Here is a 21,851-nt window from a genome sequence, read left to right as displayed (position 1 = left end):
GTCAGGGTCCGCAAACATATGCGGGGAACCTGATGGTTTGTTTTAGGATCTCAGAGCACAAAAGACACAGCGGGGGACAACTCAGTAATACAACAGAAAACGCACCTTTATTTAGTGCCACCAAAATGTGATAGTGGGAGAGAAAATAGAGAATAGTAAGAAAGATGGAAAAGAGGGTAAGAGGATTATAGCTACCAACGTGGAGGGACGAGTCCTCGAGGCCAAGATGCCTATAGATGTGGTTCTTCTCCAGTGGGGTGATCACGAAGGTGAGCAGGGGTCTCCAGGGTTTTATAGGTTGGTCAAGGCGGGGACCAAAGCGAGGGGCACAGAGCCAAAGCAGGAGCCACTTGCGTGGGACAAAACCGGAGCCACCTGCATCAAGGTTGGGGCAAAGGAGAATCACAGGGCCAAAACCGGAGCCTCCTGCGTCGAGGTTGGGTGCTCAGGGACAAGCCACACACCATACGTGCCGTACTCTGGTATGGGCAGACCAGTTTGGGCAAGCAGCCTTGGCTCAGTCCACTGTGACCAGTTCCATTGTTCTTGCACTCCGTTCTCATGGAGATGCATACCAGTCCTCCGAGACTTAGCAAACGTTCTGCCTCAGCCAGGCCAGGGCTCCTTTCAGAGTCTGGGGTCTCAGTCCTCAACCATTGGAGACGGTCATGAGGCATATCATATCCTTGGACAGACTCTGACAGGAGGGCATAGCAATTGTCAGAGGTCTGGAATACCTCTCCTGTGAAAACAGGCTGAGAGATTTGGGGTTCCTTAGCATGGAGAGGAAAAAGTTCTGGGGAGATCTTGGTGAAGTCTTTCAATTCTTAAAGGGGGCTTATAATAGAGGGGCTTCTATCTGGGCCTGTAATAACACAACAAAAGTTAGTGGCTTAACACTGAAAGAAGAGAGATTTAGATTAGTTATAAGGAATAATTTTCTTACAGAAATGGTGGTAAGGCTCAGGAACAGGCCGCACAGAGAAGCTGTGGATGCCTTATTCCTGGAAGTGTTGAAGGCCAGGTTCGATGGAGCATTAACAACCTGATCTCTTTGAAAATGTCCCTGCCCATGGCAGGGATGTTGTAAGCAGATGTTCTTTAAATTCCCTTTCTTCCTAAATCATTCTACAGTTATAAGATTTCCCCTTTGGATGACTCCACTAACTGTCAAAACTTATAGGCAGACCAAACCTATATTAAAATTTACTGTTCCGATATTTCAAAAGTTTCAAAGTTTAGCTTGGGATAAAACTTTTTCTTTGCTCATGTCACAAGTTTCAATGTGAACCCAACAATGCTTGCAGCTAGTGAAACACTGGGGTTTAGTTTTGATTCTTGATTCTCTAGTGGATATTTATTTGTTATAACACTCATGGTTGACTTTTTTTTTCTCAAAATTTTTTTAGTGTTACTAATCAGATTGCATTACAAAAAACTTGGCATCCAATTCTTTTATTACTGCTCATTTCATTGAAATTAGAAGATAACAGCAGTGAACTACTTAAATACCTTCAAGTATCTCTGTTTATACAATTACAGTGCATCACAATTACTTCCTTCAAGTGTGCCTTGGGTAACATTGAGCTAATGGTTCACAGAATAAATTCAGTCCACAAATACCAGGACTACTATTTAATTGTAAAAAAACATAGGGAACATCTGTTACATGGGCTTGTTAGGTGATAACACCATCATTAACTGCAGACAACAATCTATCATCCATAGCCTTGTGAAGTAGGAGGTGGACTGAAGTAATTCTGCCTGTTGTGCTGAGGCCAATGAAAACTGTAGATGTTTCTCTAACAACTAATCCCACATCCCTGACTGCAGTAACATAGCACTTTTGTGAATATTTTCTCTTAAAATCAGTTGGATTAGATACGACACAGAAGACTGAGTTTTGTTTAGGTGCACTCTCATTGTTTTCCAACAGAGAGGGCTGAACAGGCAAAATTCAATAACTTGTTCAATTCAAAAAAAGTTCAATTTCTATGTAAACAAAAAATTAATTTATGCATACAGGTTAGTCTGGGGTGGGGAAGGAAAAAGAGGGGCATACTTTCTTCATTTAGGACCTAATTTTCATTGGTCTTTGCAGGCAATTATAATGAAATCCTATTTTATATGTAACATTTTCCAATGTAAGAAAAAATATCAATGCTTTTCAGCTGTTCATATACAGGAAAAAAAAAGATCAAAGCCCTCTATTAAGTATCTTAAATATGAAATTCTAGTCATGGACAACATTACAATTCAGAGAGGAGAAATTAAATTGGTCATGGACTAAACTTCTTTGCAGCTGGTAAAATGTGCTGAAAATTCCAGAACGCGACATCGAGCCAAAGGGTTTGTTTTTCAAATATTATTTGTATCTGTTCAGTGAAACATTTTTTTCTTTCTAGTGAAAGTCAGAATTAGTATCTTAAGTATTCGTCTTCTGCTCTGAACATTGGTATTTTTCACCTTTTTCCAAATAATTTTGATTAAATTTAAATACTTATTTATATTCCAGTTTTATAGAAATCTACCTGGTTTTTGCCATTTTGTATACATTAATTTAATGTAAAGCTAACCAACCATTTGACCACAGAGGGAGCATAATTACTATTATTTCTATTGATTTGATCACTTCACTACAATATCTTGGCTTTTTTATATTGTTTAATCTTTCCCTTTCATGTTCCTTTTATATTTAGATTATGGCATGCTTTGATAAAGTTCTTTTTAATCGTGGCACAACAATATATACTACTTATGCATTATCAAAATAAAACCCCCTGGAGATATAGATATTTAAGATGCTAATTTTTTCAATTACTGGTTTAAGTGTTCAGAGACATAATTATTGTTCTGTCTATGCATTGTATTACTGTGCCTCAGTCAAGTGTGATAAGACTAAATTCTAAGATTGACATTAAATAAAACTTGTATTGAATCTATTTTTCTCCAGATAAATACTATGCACCAGTAGAGAGGATACCTTGATTCATGGCAGGGGTAGGCTGAACTGGGCCAGCTGCCAGACATCAACACAGATGCCCTCTACATTCTCTCATTCTACCCCTCAAAAGGATAGGAAAATAAGAGGAAAAGTATCATGTGAGATAACTTGCCAGTTATCATCACAAGCAAAATAGACTCAGTTTGGGATGTTTTTTCCCCTCAACCAATTAAAGTAGATTTGGATACTGAGAAAGATAATAAAACACTTGCCCCCACTTCACCTCTTGTTCCTAGACTACACACTTCTTCATTCCTGACTTCTCTACCTGCTCTCCACCCTGCTGAGTTGCACAAGGCAGGGGAAGTGGAGGGTTGTGGTCAATCTGTAACAGATCCTTTCTGACACTCCTTCCCTCTAATAATTTGCTCCCTCCAAAAAAGGACTGCATGGGCTGCAGTTTCTTCAGGAAATATCTGTATGTTCCAACCTGGTTCCCTCTGTAGGCTGCAGAGGATTCTCTGTTCCAGTACTTCGAGTACCTCCACCTGTTCCTTTTAACCTCACCTTCGGGTTTGGAAGGTTGTTTCCCACACTTTCTTTGCTTCCTTCTCTTTCTCAGGCAGAACTTTGCTTTTTCTTAAACACACTCTTCCCTGAAGTGTCACCACCTTGAGTGAGGAGCTCAGCCATGCCCTAGAGTAAGTCCATTCCACTTGGCTGGAGCAAGCCGGGATCAGCAGAGAAAAGCCTCAGTGTCTCCTTACAGAAGTCCCTAAATCCCACACACAGCCCTTTCCACAATCACCTTTACCCCTACACCAAATAAAAGGACAAAAATACAATTTTTTTATATCTTGCTGAACTTCTAACTCTCTCATTTTGACATTATTGATTTTATAAAATGAAACATTATACATTATGTAACAGGAAGAATACAGAAACCCAGTGAAATTACTGGCATTATTTACAAACTGTTAGGTTTGTAGTCTTTCTCAAGTATATTTGAAAAGTTAACTATGAAAGGTTTGTTGGTTTGTTTTTTTTTTTTGTAACTTTTCAAGGTTAATCAAGCTGTCAGGAAGAAATTGCAAATACATGTGCCTGCACTCAAGAGTACAAATGTGCAATCACAGCAGGAAAAGGAATATGTTTTCCACTTGGTTGCAATACATTTATCACAAGAGTTCTCAAGGAAAATGGTCTGTAACTCATATGTAGTTTTAAGTCATTTTAAAAAATATCTTCTCACACTATGTTGCTAATGCCATTTCAAAACACTGCTTTGTAAGGGCATAAACTAGGAATGAACTTGTAAATAAAATAAATATATAGCTAAATCATATTTATTTTTCTTTCTGTCTCATATCTCTGTCTTATATTGATTCTTAGTACTACCATCTCAAAAGGATGAGATTTTCATGGTAGACCCTGACAATTGCTTTTCTATTAAGGCATGGAATTAAATTCCATGCAATTTTACCTTTCAACAGCTAACTAGATAAAACATGGACTTGGCCTGGAGAAAATGGTTAGTGAGCTAAAAGAGAAAGACATTTATTTTTAATTCATTCCCCCTTCTTCTTGAAAGCAAGTTAAGATCAACATCATTTGGACAGCTGTTTCTGATTTTGCATGGTTGGCTATTCAAGCTGGTATTGTTAAAAAGCAAGTCTATTTTTCCTTTGCTGCTTTTAATCACTAGTTTCTTAAAATTATTTTCTTTCTCTGGATCAGTCAGCTGAATTGTCACTCAATAGGAAAGGCATATCAGCTCTATTGTTGTAGGAGTCACTACTGAAATGAGAAACTTCTTTCCTTTAAACAGTGCAGTTTTTACTGAGGCAGAACTGAATGAAGAGTTCCTTAGCATAGAGATATATAGTAGATATTGTAGTCAAATCAGAGACAAACCTAGTCAGGTAACTCTGTTATCAGTGATCTGTAGTGAACAATTAATGAAAAGCAGATATGACTCAACCTTCCACCCTTCCAAATATCAGTTATGGCTTGCAAATAAGCTTTCAAGCTATATATATATCTAATATATGTATTTTTCTGGGACTTCTTTATCACCCAAGTATTAGAGTGACTATTTGAATACAGCGTAAAATTCAAGCATTTGACTCTGTAGACTAAAAACTTAATGTCCTAGAGAAAAAGAGAAAGAGGAGGAAAAAAGAAAAGAGAAGAAAAGAGAAGAAAAGAGAAGAAAAGAGAAGAAAAGAGAAGAAAAGAGAAGAAAAGAGAAGAAAAGAGAAGAAAAGAGAAGAAAAGAGAAGATAAGAAAAGAGAAGAAAAGAGAAGTAAAGAAAATGAAAGAAAAGGAAAGAAAAGGAAAGAAAAGATAAGAAAAGAAAAGAAAAGAAAAGAAAAGAAAAGAAAAGAAAAGAAAAGAAAAGAGAAGAAAAGAGAAGAAAGAAGCAAGAGAAGCAAAAAAATCTTATTATGGTGACATACAAATGAACTTTCTTACTTATGTTGGTTTCTTTCTCAGAGGGCTGACATTAACCTTTTTTAAGAAAAGTAGTATGATAAAGGTGCTCTTATTTCAGTAGTTTCCTACAGGTTACTTTAAAATGCCTGTCATCTCTGACTCCTGGTTTTGTTTGCCCCCTGCTTTTCTCAGCACTCTGTTTTGCTCATGTCTGCTCTGTCTTGTGCCACTCTCCTTTTCAGCTATCTGCCCTAACCTGCCCTCTGCTTGGTGCTCACTGGGGAGATACATTTCTTCTGGAAGCCTCTAATTGCCTCACTAATTGCCTCAGCACAGAGGCCACAAACTGTCAAGACAAGCCTGCTTCTTTCTTCCCAGATGCTCAGAAATGTGTGGGGGTTTTTTACCAGAAGTGTTCTTTTGGTTGTTTTTTTTTTTTTTTCGTTTTTGGTTTTGGTTTTTGTTTTTTTGTGGTTTTTTTTTTTGTTGTTGTTGTTGTTTTTTTGTTTTTTTTTTTTTTTTTTTGGTTGGTTGGTTGGTTGGTTTTTTGTGGGTTTGTTTTGTTTTTTTGTTTTATTTTGTTTTTTTCACTTGCAGGTACTTTGGGATCCAGGTGAGGTCAATCTTCTTCCTAAACTGCAAAGTACTGGCTTCTCCTGACGGACTTCACATTACTTACCCTGAATTTGATTGACTACATGAGTAAGATGCAGCCAGACATGAAGTGGCAGACGTTGCTTAACTTACAGCTGACAGTGTCACCAGCTACAGACAGACCCACCTCCCTCAGATGTCAGTACTTCTGTCCATTAGTCAGACAGGACAATTATCTGGTTGGTGTGAACTGTCAGGTGCTGCTACATTTGAATGCCAAACTGATTGATAACTGTGGAAGCAAAATAATAATATAAATAAATAAATAAATAAATAGGAAAAGCCCCTGAGCCTTGACATTATATTTTTGTTCATTTATGTTGAACACATTTGTCTTCACTTAACCAAATCAAAAATACAGAATCAATATTCTCACAATTTTAAAATCCTCCTATTCTATTTTTTATTGATAATCAAAATTTACTTGCCATTTAGTACTCTAACACTGCTTTTCAAAATCTGCATCTTTCTCTTATAGCCCTATGAGACAATTTTTTTCTTCCCCTGTATGAAAGACAGCAATATCCACAGACACAGCATGCTTCTCTTCCAATACCTGTGATAAGGCCCTTTCTCTCCACATCCTTGCCTTGAATATTTTTCACTGTCACTTCTCTTTCTTAATTCCATTTTCCATTTTCTCAGTGGAATGAGTAATTCCTAATTCCTTCCTGGTATCTGATTTTTCACCACAGTTCTATTTCTGTCTTGAATACTCTGCACACTCTTTTAGTCTATTTGTCTTCTGCTGCTGCTGCTGTCAAGCTCTGTGTGTTTTGTCCCCTCTCTCCTTCAAATGGAATTATTTGACTGCACTGTAATGTCCTTCTTAAAAACTAGTTCTTCTTTTATTACTTCCTCATTTTCTGAGACATCATTCCCTCGAGAAGGGCATCAGTACATTCTTCTGATGAAGTAGTGTAACATTTCATCATCTTTATTTCTCTAGGCCTCCATCTGTTTCCCTTTCCTCCTTGTCTGTGTCATTCTAATGGACAGAGCAAGCTCTCTGAGGCATGGGTGAAAAGTTCCTATGAAACACTGCATGAAACAAGTGTAAACCTATACAGTTTTCAGAACAAAAAATATTTTAAATAAGAAATGCTGCCTTTAAATTAAGTTTCAGTTTCAATTTTTTGATGAAAATGTCACAGCTACTATATCAAGTCTCCTATTATCAAGAAAAGAATCAAATGAAAGATATATAACACATAAATCATCTGGTTAGAACTTTCCCCATTTCAGTTTTACATAATCCTTGTTATCCTACAACTTTTTGTACATTTTAGGTAATATAACAATGATCATAAACAGTAACCATTTTGAAATTTACCTTAAGAAGTACTGAATATGTCTTTCAAATTGATGCAATTTTTTCAAAGCAGTCCTCAGTATTGTGGATGGATTGCATGCTAAAATGGATATGTCATCCCGTAGAGTACACAACATATAGATGAGGTTAACGTTCAACAATTGTAACTTGCAACTATTATATGAGGAGCAGTTTCTTTGAAAAAGAAAAGATATTTAAATCAGACACTTCTAATGATAAGACACAGGGAAAAAAAGCATATCTCTTACTGAAGTGCAACAAAATTATGTTCAAAATTATTATGCATAACATTTTCACTGTCCATATGAGTCAGAAATTTTTCAAGAAAGTTTTATGAATACCTTAACTAAATACTCAAGTTCTTATTGATAAGTAGCTTTTCATTCACTGAATAAGTCTCACTGATGCATATGCCACAACAGGCAGATGTTGAGATTTCTTAGATATTTGGATTGATTGAGGGTAAGCAATTCCAGACTGGCCCTTTGGCCTGCAGAGCCTGTGGGCCTCTGAGGCCTACGGGGCTTCCAGGCTGCAGTGGTGCAGTTAGAAATTCACAGTTGTGGTGCAGTAGAAAGATCACTGTTTATATTAAGATGTTCTGGGAACTAATGGGTTTCTAAATGTAGAATTGTAGTTCTGACAATTTAGCCACCTTAAGACTTAGATAAAAAAAGGTTGTTTGCATTCCTTGTATAGCCTGTAACTGTAAACTATGTAGTGAACCTATATAACTTGCCGCAAGCAGAGAATAAACAGAATTTGACACGGAAGCCGCATCAGTTAGACATGTCGTTTGTCCTGTCCAACCTCCTAATAGTCAGGGACCCTTACTACAGACATAGGCTGCCACTAAAGTCTCGGGGAGCAGATTGTTTTTCCATTACATGCAAGCTGCCATACATTTCTTCAGATCTTGGATCTGAACAATTAGACTACCAGTGTTTTGAATTCCAAATAATCATATTACATCTGTGCAAGGAAGACTGGGTATACTGGCACTATTTTGGGGACCAAAATCAACCTCTTCTCTGTCTTTTCACTGGTAAAGTATGAATCCACCCTGATATGCATGAAGGATTTTTACACATTCAAAGTATCACAGAGCTCAAGATAAAAATGTATATCTACTACTACTAATAAAACACATTATGATATTTGTGTCATATCATAGGATGCTCACATCAGGACTATGTAAAACTTTTGTCAAAATTATGATGATGATTAATGCTCTGAAAACAGAAGAAAGAAAATGCTCATACTTTCAAGCCGCTCATCTCATTAAAATGTTGTTCTCTTTCCCACAGCTAATTTCTCCACAGGCTCATGAGCCGTATATACCCCAGTAGTCAATTTACCTCTCCCTTCAGAGTTCTAACAGATGAGAGGTTAGTGGGGGCCTGGAGAGTTGCACTGTCCTCTTCAATCTTTCTATCAAAAATAAGTTGAAAATTAATAAAGGAATAAATGTTGTCATATAAACAAATGAGAGCTAGGTGAGCAGTTTTTTAAATATACAACATAAAGCTTTTTCTACTAAATTCCAGAAATTTAATTAAGTTCAATATCAATGTACTTCTTGTCCTACCTGCTAAAAAAACTCAAGTTAGGAATAGGAAACCTGTTTTACACTGAGTGGAATATTATAGTATCTGTTGGACATTATTAACTATGTTGAGGAAAATTAAAGACTAAGACTGCATACTCTCTCAAAATGAGGACTTTTTAAATTGGACACAGTGTTAATTAAGCCTTCTGACACTGAAAGAACCCTTTTTCTCTGAACAATTTGATCAAACTCTCTGAAAGCTTCCTAGAGGCAGATGGAGATTTAAAAAGTTTTAATGTCTATGTTTTAGGTTCCTGAACTTTACATGGAATTTCGAAGCGATAAAGTGTTGAATGTTGGTGAAGATAACAAGGATGCCAGCAAAAGCCTGTGATTTAGACTGAAAGATCATCTGAAAACAGAGGGTTAAAGGAAGAAGGTCTTCCATATATCAAAGGATGTCTTAAAATAGTCAATGAACAAGCTCATAAAATTGTTTTAGCTTTCACAGGCACGTCACAGCTTGGTACTTAAAAAGAAATCCTCCAACAAATACAGCTTTAGGTTTCCTGGGCCATCTTGGTAAATTAAATTAGGTTTTCTTAAGTTGCATATGAATGGTCTGAACATTAGAGTCCTCATTAAATCCATAATCGTAGCAGTCACATGTTATTTCAAACTATACTTTTTGGCCAGTTTATGCTAATACCCCAATACTTGCAAAATTATCTTTTTTTTTTTTTTTTCTTTTTTTTTTTTTTTTTTTTTTGCTATATCTTCATAAGCAAGTCACCAGGTGCACATAAGCCATAAGCATTTTTACACAAATAATTAATAAAGGCCAGTTGGAAACCAAAGAAATCTACCAGCTCCTAAACCAAGTTACATGTTTCAGCAATAAATATATTCATATTAGGATATTATGAAGTCTCTTCCAATCAATCTCTTCATAAACAAAAATACTTTTTTTGCTATAATCACCTACTCTTTGTGGCAGAAAATTAAACACAAATACAGTTATTCAAAAAAAGTGAATTTAGTTATGATAAATTTTAATAAAAGTATTCTCTTAAGAACCAAAGTTTTTAAAAATCAACTAACTTGTTTTGAAACCAACTGTACACTGAAATATTCAATGTATCACTTCAGGCGAAATTAATTATTATGATTTGATAACATAGATGGAAACATTTATGATTCAAGTTTTAAATTATTATTTATGCTCTGAATATTTTAAGTTGGTCTGAGCAAAAGCCCTCAAACCCTCAAAGAAATTTATATTTCAAAAGTGCTCAAGGTGAGCTCCATGCCTCTGAGCATTTTCACACATGGTAAAAACCACTTATCATTTAGTAAAGCCTACATTCTCTTCTAATATCCAAATTCCTGAAAAATAAAGGATGGAGCTGAGTTGCTTAAATTCAATGTTGCCTTTTTTGACACTTCAGGATATCTCTTTTAGTTCCCAGCTCTTGCTCCAGAAATGTATCAATTTCTTCTAAGTTTTCCCATCTGTGTATGTCAGGCAGACCTATATGGATGTCTGGGGAGTACAGTTCCCTGTGGAAAAGAAGTATGTTCTCCAGATCCTACAAAAACGGAATATTACTAAAGTTGAATCTAATGTGATGGATATTGTATCTAACAGAACTGTATAAGCAGCCAGTAATGAGTTTTCCCAAGCTGAACATCATTCTTAGAAACCTTTCCAGCTCTTTAATTCAAAGCAAATATGATTTAATTTGACTTCCCTGGAAATGTGTCAACACAAACCCCATCAATATCCTTTTTCTGAATCCCAAAGGGGGCCTCACAGTATTACAGCGCATACAGCCAGAAATATTTCTTTGGCCTCATTCTGATTAAGAAAAACAGTTCCAGCTCCTTCTTGGTTACACCTTGCCACTGGTCTTTTTGCATGTTTATTTCTTCACTAGCTATTGTGCAATGTAGATTGTAAGTGGTCATTGTGACTTGGGATAGCAGAGAATTTTGTTCAAAAGCAAAGCCTTTGTTTCTAGCAGGAGGCAAGAACTATGTTGTAGAAGTTTGAACAATAGAAAGAAGTAGAATAACAGAAAGTGTTCAACGACGCTGGTCGACCTGCATTATATTTATGTAACAAAGCAGGGGTAGGAAACCTGTTGCCAGAACCAGACTCAGGAAGCATGGACAGAATATCTGGAATCATTCTCCTTTCAATACATCTATCTTCTTAATGGTTTCACTCTCTGACACTAAGCCTGTAGGTTTTTGGTCTAGCTGTGTTAAAGCTAGGGGTCTGAGGCTGGTTTCTAAACCCTGACATAGCAGACTTTTATCAGGACTGTGAGTTTCAAGGGAGAGTTGCTCTAATTGCTCTAAGCCACAGTAAAACTTCTTCAGCTTCCTGCTTAACAGCTCTCAGCAAAGTGTTTGCAGTTGCATATGTCTCTTTGAGAAGGCCAGTACTTTCCTGCCACTCCTGAAGTTCTGCTTGCAGGGATTCTTGCACTTTTTCATGTTCTTATACCTTTCTATTATTTTCTCCTATGTTCTCCCAAGCATCTGCATCCTTGCATGACTTGTTTTACAGAATCTCACCAATTTTAATTTACCACACTGTCTCCACTTTTTTAGATCATAAATTGCCATTACAGTTTCTTTGCTTTTGCACTTACCAAGGGCACCACAAGATTTCTAGGTACCCAGCTGTACTTAAAAGTTGCCAGCTAACATTTTTGAAGATGTTTCTTGTTCTCAAACCCAGTTCCCAGACCTAAAGCTCCCAGTCTGGCAGACAATTCGCATCAGTACTGTTCAGCAGACATTTTATTCTCCTCAGTAAATTTGCTCTTCTAACCAGGCCATCATCATGGCTGCTAGTGAAGCCCACCAACTCCACTGAAAATAATCGAAACTTCAGCAGCTACACCAAGAGCATTAAATGTAGCTATCTATGAACCTACATAAGGACCTACTTGAAAGTAAAACAACTATTCCTATGCAGCAAAAATATTTGAAATCACTATCATTCAAACATGAAAATAAACCCCCAAACATCAAAATACTCAAATATATATACTAGTAAAGGTGTTTTTGGTTTTTTTTTTTTTTTTTTTGTTTTAATCCAGTCTGTAGCTCTTTTATGGTTCAAGTATTTGTTTTATCAGGGAGCATTATTCTATCAATTCAGACCAGAGCTGCAGAATACTTTTGCAAGTCTGTTCTAAGATCTCTGAGTCCATTGCATAATGTCAAGAAATAGCATAATAAATTTATGAAATATCTTATTTTGGAAAGAACCTATAAGGTTCACTGAGGCCAGCTCTCTGCTCCTCACAGGGCTACCTGAGACTAAAGCATATAACTAAGTTCATCATTCAGATGCTCTTGGAACAGTAAAGGGGAAGATTACTTTATTCTTTTTGTATACAAATTCTAATATTTGACATTCTTCAGAAGTTGTAACCTTAAGTAAAATGAAATTCTTATGTGAGTATGTTTTGCTCATATATTCAAGATTCGATATCAAGATGAAAGTTTTATCTAAGTCTGCCAATGTCTTTGTATTGTCCTTGTTTTGTTTCTGCAGTAATGCCTGTACAGCATGCAGTATGACTGACTACAGAAAGCTGATTGGAATTGCAAGTTGCATCTTAACCCGAGGCAGGTACAGGCATTGTGCCCTGGTTGTCCAGCTCTTCGAATGTTTGCTGAGATTTCTTCAAATACGTCACAATCCCCTTATTTGCCATACACTAATCTGTTCTTACAGAAGAAAAAAGGGATGGATATTTCAATCTCTGAGATTTCATCTCGATAGGCAGGCAGGATGCAGCCTTTAGGTGCTATGGAAATTTGAAGCTGATCAGATATGTGTTCAATGATCACCAACATCTCCTGTGGCTAAATAATAAAAGGCTAGGAAACAATCTCTGGCCTGCAGAACAGCTATCATGCATAGTTTCTTGTAAGAAGTGATTAGATATAATCCATTATATATCAAATGCATATTAGAATGAGATTGTCAGAGCAGCTAGTGATTCCCCTTTAGAATATTTTCATAAGTTGTAATTAATAATTTTATGCAAATGACATATGTAAGTAAAAACATTTATGAATATTAACTAAGATCTTTGCTGTGCTTTTTAATGAAAAAATACACATGTAAAAATGCTATTCTGCATTTTTAAGAAATACTAAAAATCACTCTCTTAAGAAAAATAATTTTCAAAAGAAAGTGTGCATAAACTAATAGTTAAATTCTTAGATGTTACAGTATAGTAATATATATGCAAATATTAGATCAAAACTTGAACAGTCAATCTATTTTGTTGATATTTTACTAACAAGTTTTATGGCATTAGGAGAAATATTTAGTTGTATGTGAGTTAGATACACAGTCTCTTCATTGCCAAATTTTTGAAAGTAATTTTATTGTTTGTTCTTTTGTGTAAAATTATCCAGATGTGTTTTAAAGGTGTAGTCTTTATTTTATTTAAACATATAATCACATATTTTATGATTGATGCAATTAATTATAGTTATTACTATTATGGTTGCTTACAAGTGTAATTTATATGTAAATTTAATACTGAATTATTCATCTTTCTAAATTTGATATTCCTGATAAGCCATGAGACACTGTCTTATATGATTGCATTGTTTTCTGCTTTACATCCAGACATGCCATTATTTTATTGATTTTTCTTAATTATATGAATAAATACCCCTAATGAAAATAGCAATAATGACCAAAACAGGATTAAAATGCCTTTAGGAATAAATACCAAATCTAATATAAAACATGTATATACAAACACAAGTATATTTTGGATCCCAGACCTGAAGGAATCCAATCTAATGGAAACCTTGAATTTTCTTATCTTTGTTTTATGTTAGAGATACTGCAGGATAAACAAAGAATAACAAACCAAAGAACAGAACCTCTTCACCTCCAAATATGTCTAGAAATGGAATGAAGGAGTTTATTCACATTACAGGTAGCCATGTTTACTGTCAGGCCACAAAGATAGATTTTCTCTCAGCTGACACTTTTCCTGCAGGAGTGACTCCTGTGAGAAGACACCAGAAGCTGTTCTCATGTAGCATAGAGTCAGTTTCTACTATCTCCAAGCTTAACTTGAGGCTGACCAAAGCTGAGCCCATCAGTGATGCTGATGGCACCTCTTAAACAATATACTTAAGAAAAGGCAAAAAGGGTCTGCACAGTAGCTGGGAGTGACAGGAGAAAGAAAATGTGAGACACAATTCTGAAGACACCAAAGACAGTGAACAAAAAGAGAGAGGTGTTCCAGATGCTGAAGCAGATTCTTTTTCCAGCCCATGGAGAAGACCATGGTGGTGCAGTTTGTCTCTCTATAGTCCATGGAGGATCACAGCTGAGCAAATATCTGCCTGCAGCACATGGAGGTCCCCATGGCTTTCTGGCAGGATCTGTGACCCCATGGGTGACCCAAGCTGGAGCAGTCCATTAAAAAGTATTTATATTACCTCCCAGACTATGATTGGTATTGTGTTTGGGCTTTGTTGCCTACAGAAAATACATGATTTGCACAGGCCACTAAGTGCTGCCACAGGTGAAGTGCCAAAACAAAAGAGTGATATACTTTCAGATATATTTCTTTCCAACATTTCCCATTGGCTTACAAAACCTTTTTTTTTTTTTTTCTGTGCCATTTAATTCTTGCAACTGTTCTATGCAAAAATTTTAAAAACTTAATTCAGCACTGTGAATTCAATTCTTGTAATGAATTTTCAAGCTTCTAGTCAATAAACACATTACCAAGAATCACAATGTCTTGATTCATTTTAGCTTTAGCTTTAAATTTTATTGGTGGCTCCATCTCTGTGTCCAAAATTCTAGTTGAGTAAATTCAACAAAAAATTATCTGTAAACCATCAGTCTTCATTCTAGGTTAATAATAGATTGCCAGAGGAAGTTTACAGCTGACAGAGTTTTGAGGGATTTCGGTAGCTTGATTGCCATATATGTCTCTGGAAATATATTTGTTTAAAACACTGAGTCATTGAAAAATAATCAGAAAAAAACTCTGGAATTTATTGGTTGAAATTGACCTTGCCTAATGTCAATGTCAAAATTTGGTGGAACTTGACTAGATTGACTAGTTTTACCACATAATTATAGTCACATATGTAGAATATTCTCTGTCTCCTCCACTACCTTTGGAAATTCTACCACTAGGATTAAGTGATTGGATGGCTTTTTAAATTGATAAAGTATAAATTTATAATGTTTTACAAGCAGCAACAAGAAATTGTTTTCTTGAACACATATTTAAGTCTTAAATAAATCCATTCATTCCAATGTTGCCTAGTTTTAGGGCATATTGTCATATTCATTGCTTCCAATAAAGTGTACTTCTTGTCTAGAATGATTATGATCACTTTAAACCACTGGAAGCTATCAAACTTGCAACTGTCTATGTGAGAACAGTCATTCTCCACCATTATGCTTCCCCCTATAGATATTAGAATAAATAGTTTTTTTATAAACTGTGACTACAATGGAATTCTGCTTGAAACAACAAGTGATATTGCATTTTTCAGAAACTTTTTTTTAACTTTGGACTGTTTAATGACAAACTACTAATTAAAAACATCAGAAATACATTACTGCAATTTTGGTCCTTTTTCTTAAACAAAGAGAAATCCCAAGCTTTTTTTTTTTTTTTTTTTTTTTTTTTTTTTTTTTTTTTTTTAATGGATATAAAGAATAATATAATGAAATTAGGACCTATTCAGTTCTCAGCACATAGACGTCTACTGCCTTATGGATTTCTTGGTTCAGATGAGCATAGGTTGCCTGCAGACACTCTGTAATATAGATGAGTCTTTTATGGATGTCTTTAGATACCATAAGAACTCTTGCACGTATTAGGTAACTGAACTAAGCCCTTCATAGCTGTGACTTTCGTTGAAAAGAAAACCAAAACTGGAGATAAAATGTTTTCTCTTGTAAAAAGAAGGGAAAATCAAACAGTCAGGAAATCGTCATAATGACAGATTATATGACCTTTATATGTATGTTGCACATATTTCTATGAATCTGTCCATAATACAGACCTTCAATTCTCCATATACCTTCCATTTTTAAGCAAACAGTACTGTAGGAAATTATACTGTGCTCTCCCTGGGAGCATATACATTTCCATGTATATGAAAATGTATTCATGATAGCATTAATCTTATTTGTTTCAAGAACTTAACACAGTTCTTTGGGTGGACTGAATAACTCTCTACAGGCACTCTACCTGTTCTAATTGCTTCCTGAGGACAAAGGACAAAATAACTTCCTTAAACATAGGTTTGCAGTGTCATGAAAAACACCTAAGGGTATTTCACTTGGTCTCCACATGCTATTCCATACAGATCTGGGACAACTTAGAACTATTTCATAATGAGCTGGATACCACAGGACCTTTAAAATGACAGCAGAAAGCATTTTCTAAGCAACTGAATTGTATTAGATGTCTTAAGACCATCTGAACAGTTTCTCCAGTAAGGAAGCTCATCTCTGGTTCCAAATAATGTCTTTGGAATCTCGCCTAGGAGTTGTCAACAGCTTATTGAACATGAGATATTTATAATTAAATAGCAAAACCAGAGTGAATCAAAATTTTTATTGAATTTTTTTAATTCAGAAAATGTGGACTGAAATCAGTCAATGTTACAAGCCATCTTTCTAAATTTAGTTTTCTAAAGTAAATACCACAAAATCACCACCTCTGTGTTTTATTTTAGAGAATGAATTGAAGGAAAGAGGGAAAAAAAGCCAAAAAAACCCAACCAGTGATTCCTAAAAAAAAAAAAGACATGTCTAGCTATTATTAAAAAAAAATAATTATTCGGAATCCTTAATACAAGAATATATGAAGTTACAGCTGACATTCTCATAGTAATCCATGTGAATACAGAGATGATATCTTTGATTATGTAAGAGAAACAGAGACAGAAATCTGTAAAACTTTAGACTGCTCTTGTGGTGAAAATAATAAAAAAATATTAAAAAGTCAATGCACATCCAGAACAGTGCACAGGAGAAAATTAAACACACGCATACCTCATATATCCTAGGGATATAAACAGAACACCTAGGTTTACAGGATCCCAGAGTCATAGAGGGTCTGAGATTGGAAGTGATTATCTAGTGCAAACCACCTTCTTAAGCAGGACCGTATAGAGGTATAATCAGATGAATTTTGAATATATCCAAGGATGGAGACTGCGCAGTCCTTCCAGGAAATCTGTTCCAGTGTGTGACCACCCTCACAGAGATAGAGAAAAAATAAATGCTTTCTTGTATTTGCAGCTACCAACAGGCTCTGTGCAAAATGCTGGGAATGCAATTCTTTTTCAGGAACTCATGTTCCTCGAGGAATGAGAACTACACCAACTGTGGCTTTGATAGAGAAAAGAGTAACTGCATAATATTTTTTAATTGTGGTGCTTCAAATATTAGAGGGCATATGAATCACAAAAAGAGCACATGAAGGAGGAAAACTACAGAATAAAAATGCATCTATTTCATGTACTAGATATTTGGGGGCTAAAATTATCCTACATTTTATTCTACATAGACGTATAAACTATAGAAAGTTTGACTGCATTACAGTGGTCCCAGTTTTTCACATAAAAATAAGTCAGTATGAAAAGAACTTGCTAATTTATATGCCCAACACTGCAAAGGTACAATATTAAATATTTACATATCCTCCCCCCTGCCTCCTATATTTCCTTAGTGTAAATCAAGGGAAGTTTGTTTTTTTGTCTGTGTAGTCCCAAGAACCTGTGATTCATAACTGCATATATAACCTCTCCAAGAAGGACATTTAGAGTTGAGGAGTTTTGTCTCCCCAGGTCCCTGTTAATGTGTGAAGGAGCTCAGCTCTCCTGATTAGGGCTGAACATCTGCCTGATGATTGACAGGGGTAAATGAATTTCTTGTTTTGTTTTGCTTGCTTGCATGCCTTTTGCTTTACCTATTGGACTATCTTTATCTCAACTCATGATTTTCTTTCACTTTTACCCTTCAGATTCTCCCCTCTCATCCACTGGGAAGGAGTGAGTGAGAGGCAGGGGAAGATTTTTTTTCCAGATGGAGTTATAGGATGGCATGGTGCCATTTGACAGCAGTGTCAGGGAGTAGTGTATGTGCCTCACATTAAAGACTGTGCTACAATTAAAAACCCTGGGTTTTCCCATTAAATGCCTTTTTTAGTTGAGTTTTCTGCAGATACAATTTTTTTCTTTTTTAAAGTATGCTTACTGAAAAGGTTTCCTGTTGAAATCTGTCATCTACTAAAAGCAAAAAAATCCAATGTGATGTCCATATAACAAGCAAAATATGCACTATGGAACATAATTTGCTTTAAAATATGGACCAAGAACAGCAAAATACATTATTTCAAAAGAAACTATCTTAATATTATACTAAAATTGTCAGTTTTCAAAATGTCATGGTTTTTTTTCCAGATTGTGCTCAGATTATGCTCCCACAGATAAGAAACCTGTGTGAGCTTTTGAGCTAGCAGGAACATTACAGGCTCTATTTATTTATAATACTCATCACAGTTTGCCTCATGTTATTGAAAGAATAGGGAAATAAAGGAAAAATGTATTTTAACCATAGGCAACAGAGATTACAGATGAAATTTGTATAGAAGATTTAAATAGCCATCCACTGTAATTGCGGTAAACCCTAGACAGTCTTGGTGTGGATTTTTGTTTTGCTTTTTATCTGAAAGTTAGAAAGACACAAAAAAATTCTGTTACAACAAGTACCCTGCTGTATTCAGCATTGGTGCAATTTCACAATATAAGAAGGATGTCAAGGTCCTTGAATGAATCCAGAGGAGGGCAACAAAGCTGGTGAAAGAGCTAGAAGTAAAGTTCCGTGAGAGGCAGCTGGAGACTCTGTGTTTATCTAGTTTGAAGAAAAGAAGGTTGAAGGATCTCATTGCTCTCTACAGCTTGCAGAGGAGGGGAAATGGAGAGGGAGGTGCTGATCTCTCCTCCCTGGTATGTTGTGAAAATACACTTGGGAATGGTTCACTGATGTGCCAGGAGATATTCAGTGTTGACTGAACACGTTTTGTAGAGAGGGGATTGATGTCCCAAATTTGTCAATGTTTAAGATGATGCCTTTAATAATGTTCTTTAACCTTTCTTCAGCCCTGATAAGGTCAGAGAATTTGACTATTTTAGGTTCCTTTCAACTAAAATTCTATTCTATTCTATTCTATTCTATTCTATTCTATTCTATTCTATTCTATTCTATTCTATTCTGCTCTGCTCTGCTCTACTCTACTTTACTCTATTCTGATCCATTCCATTCTGCTTCATTCCATTCCAGCATCAATGTTTTAAAATATCTGAAGGGAAGGCCATAAAATTCATTAACAGTATAAAAAATATTGCTTAATAATTATTTAAAGCAGATACCTTCTCAAGGTCATCATACTCATGACAGCTCACTTCTATGGAAAAGAAATGTCACATTTTAGAAAGGGGGTGTTTTAAAGCAGCATTAAAAAAACACATAGCAAAGGTATTTGTAATTATTCATTTATCATGCACTGACAATAGAGTCCTGTTAGAATTTTGGAAAAATATAATTAACATTTAGAGGCATAATTTAATTTCAGCTAAGAGTACTAAGAAGTCACTCCACAAGATTAACTTCCCTTCTACATGCTACTTTGAAAATAGGACAGTCAAGAAGTTCTATGCCACTTTTTTCAGAAAATAGAAAATCATTTAGATGTTGTTATTTAATAATATCTTTGTACTTCTTTAGACTTATATTAACGGAAAATCTGCATTTTGTTCTGTTTTTCACAAGATAAGTGGATTATCTGATATAACAATTTGGCTTGACTGGCCTAGAGCTATTTAGAATATATAAGATCAACTGCATTTTTCTGCTTCATGTAGTCCAACAGAGGAAAAAACAAAACAAAACAAAACAAAACAAAAAGAAAGCCGTTTTCCTTTTTATTTTGCTTTTTGAACAAAGTTAAAACCAAAACTCTGTTTGACATAAGCTTTTGCAGCACTGCCAAGATGAGAGAACTACAGAGAATTTTACTTTTCTGAGTATATAAAAAAAAATTACATAATCTCAGTTTTAAACTAAAAGAAGAGAGATTTATAAAGGCATTTGGAAACAATTCCTTATTCAGAGGATAGTGAGGTACTGGAACAGGTTTCCCAGAGAGGTTGTGGATGCCCCCTGCTCTGGAAGCATTCAAGAGCACTATGGGTAGGGCTCTGGCCAACCTGACCTAATGGGTGGCATCCCTGCTTATGGCGGTGAGGTTGGAACAAGAAGATTTTTAAGCTGGCTTCCATCCCAAATCATTCTATGATTCTATGAAATGCTGACTCATTGATATTTACTCTGATGAAATATTGCTTATCCCAGCTAGTGATGTAAAATTGCATCTCCAAACATTGCATACCATTATGCACATATTTTGGTCCCAAGGCTATTCTTCTTGAATAAAATAATGCAGTTTTGAAAGACATACTAAGTGGAATCCCACTGAGATCAACCCATGCCAACTGTGTTGTAATAACCACTGGTGTGACAGTGTACCTGGAACAGAAAATGAGTTTTCTCAGCTTGTAAAATATGCAAAAATATGTTGATTAGTGTTAAAATAATCTTAACAAAATACACTAAGATCCAATATCAGCAAAACAACTTTCTGTCACAACAATAGTTGTGTTTTACTTAGCAGGAAGCTGACAGATGCAAAATACGGAATAGCTGAAGCAGTTGCTTCAGTGCCACTTCTAAAATTTTATTTATTGCCAAAGTGAGTATTTTTTTCAACCCTGGGAAAAAAGCATACAGAAAATACCACTGGAACAAACATTTGCATAATGATGAGATTGCAATTTAAAGCTTTATCTTTTAACTTTACCCAGTTGCCTTTCAGTTGCCGCAAGCTGGAAAAGGTTTAAAATTCTATCCTGGACAAATCCATACAGGAAACAAAGCTTGATAGATGAGCTCCAAGAACATTGACCATATTCGTCCTTGCTATGATACGTTCTTTTGAATTTTGTGAATTCTTGTGAAATTTTTGTTGCTATTAGTTTCCATTGTCTGTTGTATTTAACAAGACTAAGGAGGAAATAGGTATGGTGCCTAGAAGGCTGAAAAAGTTATTTTGTGATTACTGCATGTAATACATATGGTTGTTTAAAAAAAACCAAACAAGCCAACAGGGATTTTTTTGTCCTGTGTATAGATCAAGATGGCAGTAGACCCTCTGTTTTACATCCTAAGTGGACCCCATATGCAAAACTGAACAGATACTAAATTTAGAATTTGCATTACTTCATTGGAATTTACTTAATTGTTAAAAAAAAAAAAGAAAAAAGAAAAAAAAAAAGTAAAATCTTGCTGGTTTTCTTTGCTAAAAAGGGCCTATAGAGCTTTCCCCTCCAAGAGCAGACATCATAATGGGTAACAATCAGAATATGAATTCCTACGAGCAACAGAAAGACCAATATTATTATGTGAGTATTAAAAAAAAAAAAAAAAAAAAAAAAAAAAAAAAAAAAAAAAAAAAAAAAAAAAAAAAAAAGTCAAACAAAATCTGCTATGGAATTTCTTTCTAAATCTAAACTTTTGGTCCCTTTTGAAAATTATTAATTTTTATACTTTTGAAAATTATTTATTATTAAAATACCATTACTATTAATAAATTAATAGCTGTAATTGAAGGCTTAGAAGATATAACAAGTATCAGCATTTTTTACTTCTGAACACTTTAGAGTAAGAAAAATACAATTGTATTTGCACTATAAAATGTAAGCATTCTTAAAGGACATGTATATATTTAAAAAGCTACATCAATATATACATGTGTAATATTATTTCAGGTTTACAAGGCAT

At 35.2% G+C, this 21,851-nt stretch overlaps 1 protein-coding gene and 1 long non-coding RNA gene across 3 annotated transcripts in view; one reads left to right on the top strand and one right to left on the bottom strand.

The window, feature by feature from the left end:
- SLITRK1 (SLIT and NTRK like family member 1) overlaps positions 1-21,551 on the top strand; it is a 497,090-nt gene extending 475,539 nt beyond the window's left edge. The window contains exon 3 of the mRNA XM_066313436.1: positions 21,478-21,551. The gene's annotated coding sequence lies outside the window, so the exon portion shown is untranslated. The remainder of the gene's footprint in view (positions 1-21,477) is intronic.
- Positions 1-21,851, bottom strand: part of LOC136357837 (uncharacterized) — a 604,229-nt gene that overhangs the window by 498,436 nt on the left and 83,942 nt on the right. The gene's annotated exons all lie outside the window — the stretch shown is intronic.

Source organism: Sylvia atricapilla, chromosome 2, assembly GCF_009819655.1.
Source record: "Sylvia atricapilla isolate bSylAtr1 chromosome 2, bSylAtr1.pri, whole genome shotgun sequence".
Taxonomy (NCBI): domain Eukaryota; kingdom Metazoa; phylum Chordata; class Aves; order Passeriformes; family Sylviidae; genus Sylvia; species Sylvia atricapilla.
The sequence above is the reverse complement of the archived record's forward strand: the minus strand, read 5'-3'. Positions and strand labels throughout refer to the sequence as shown.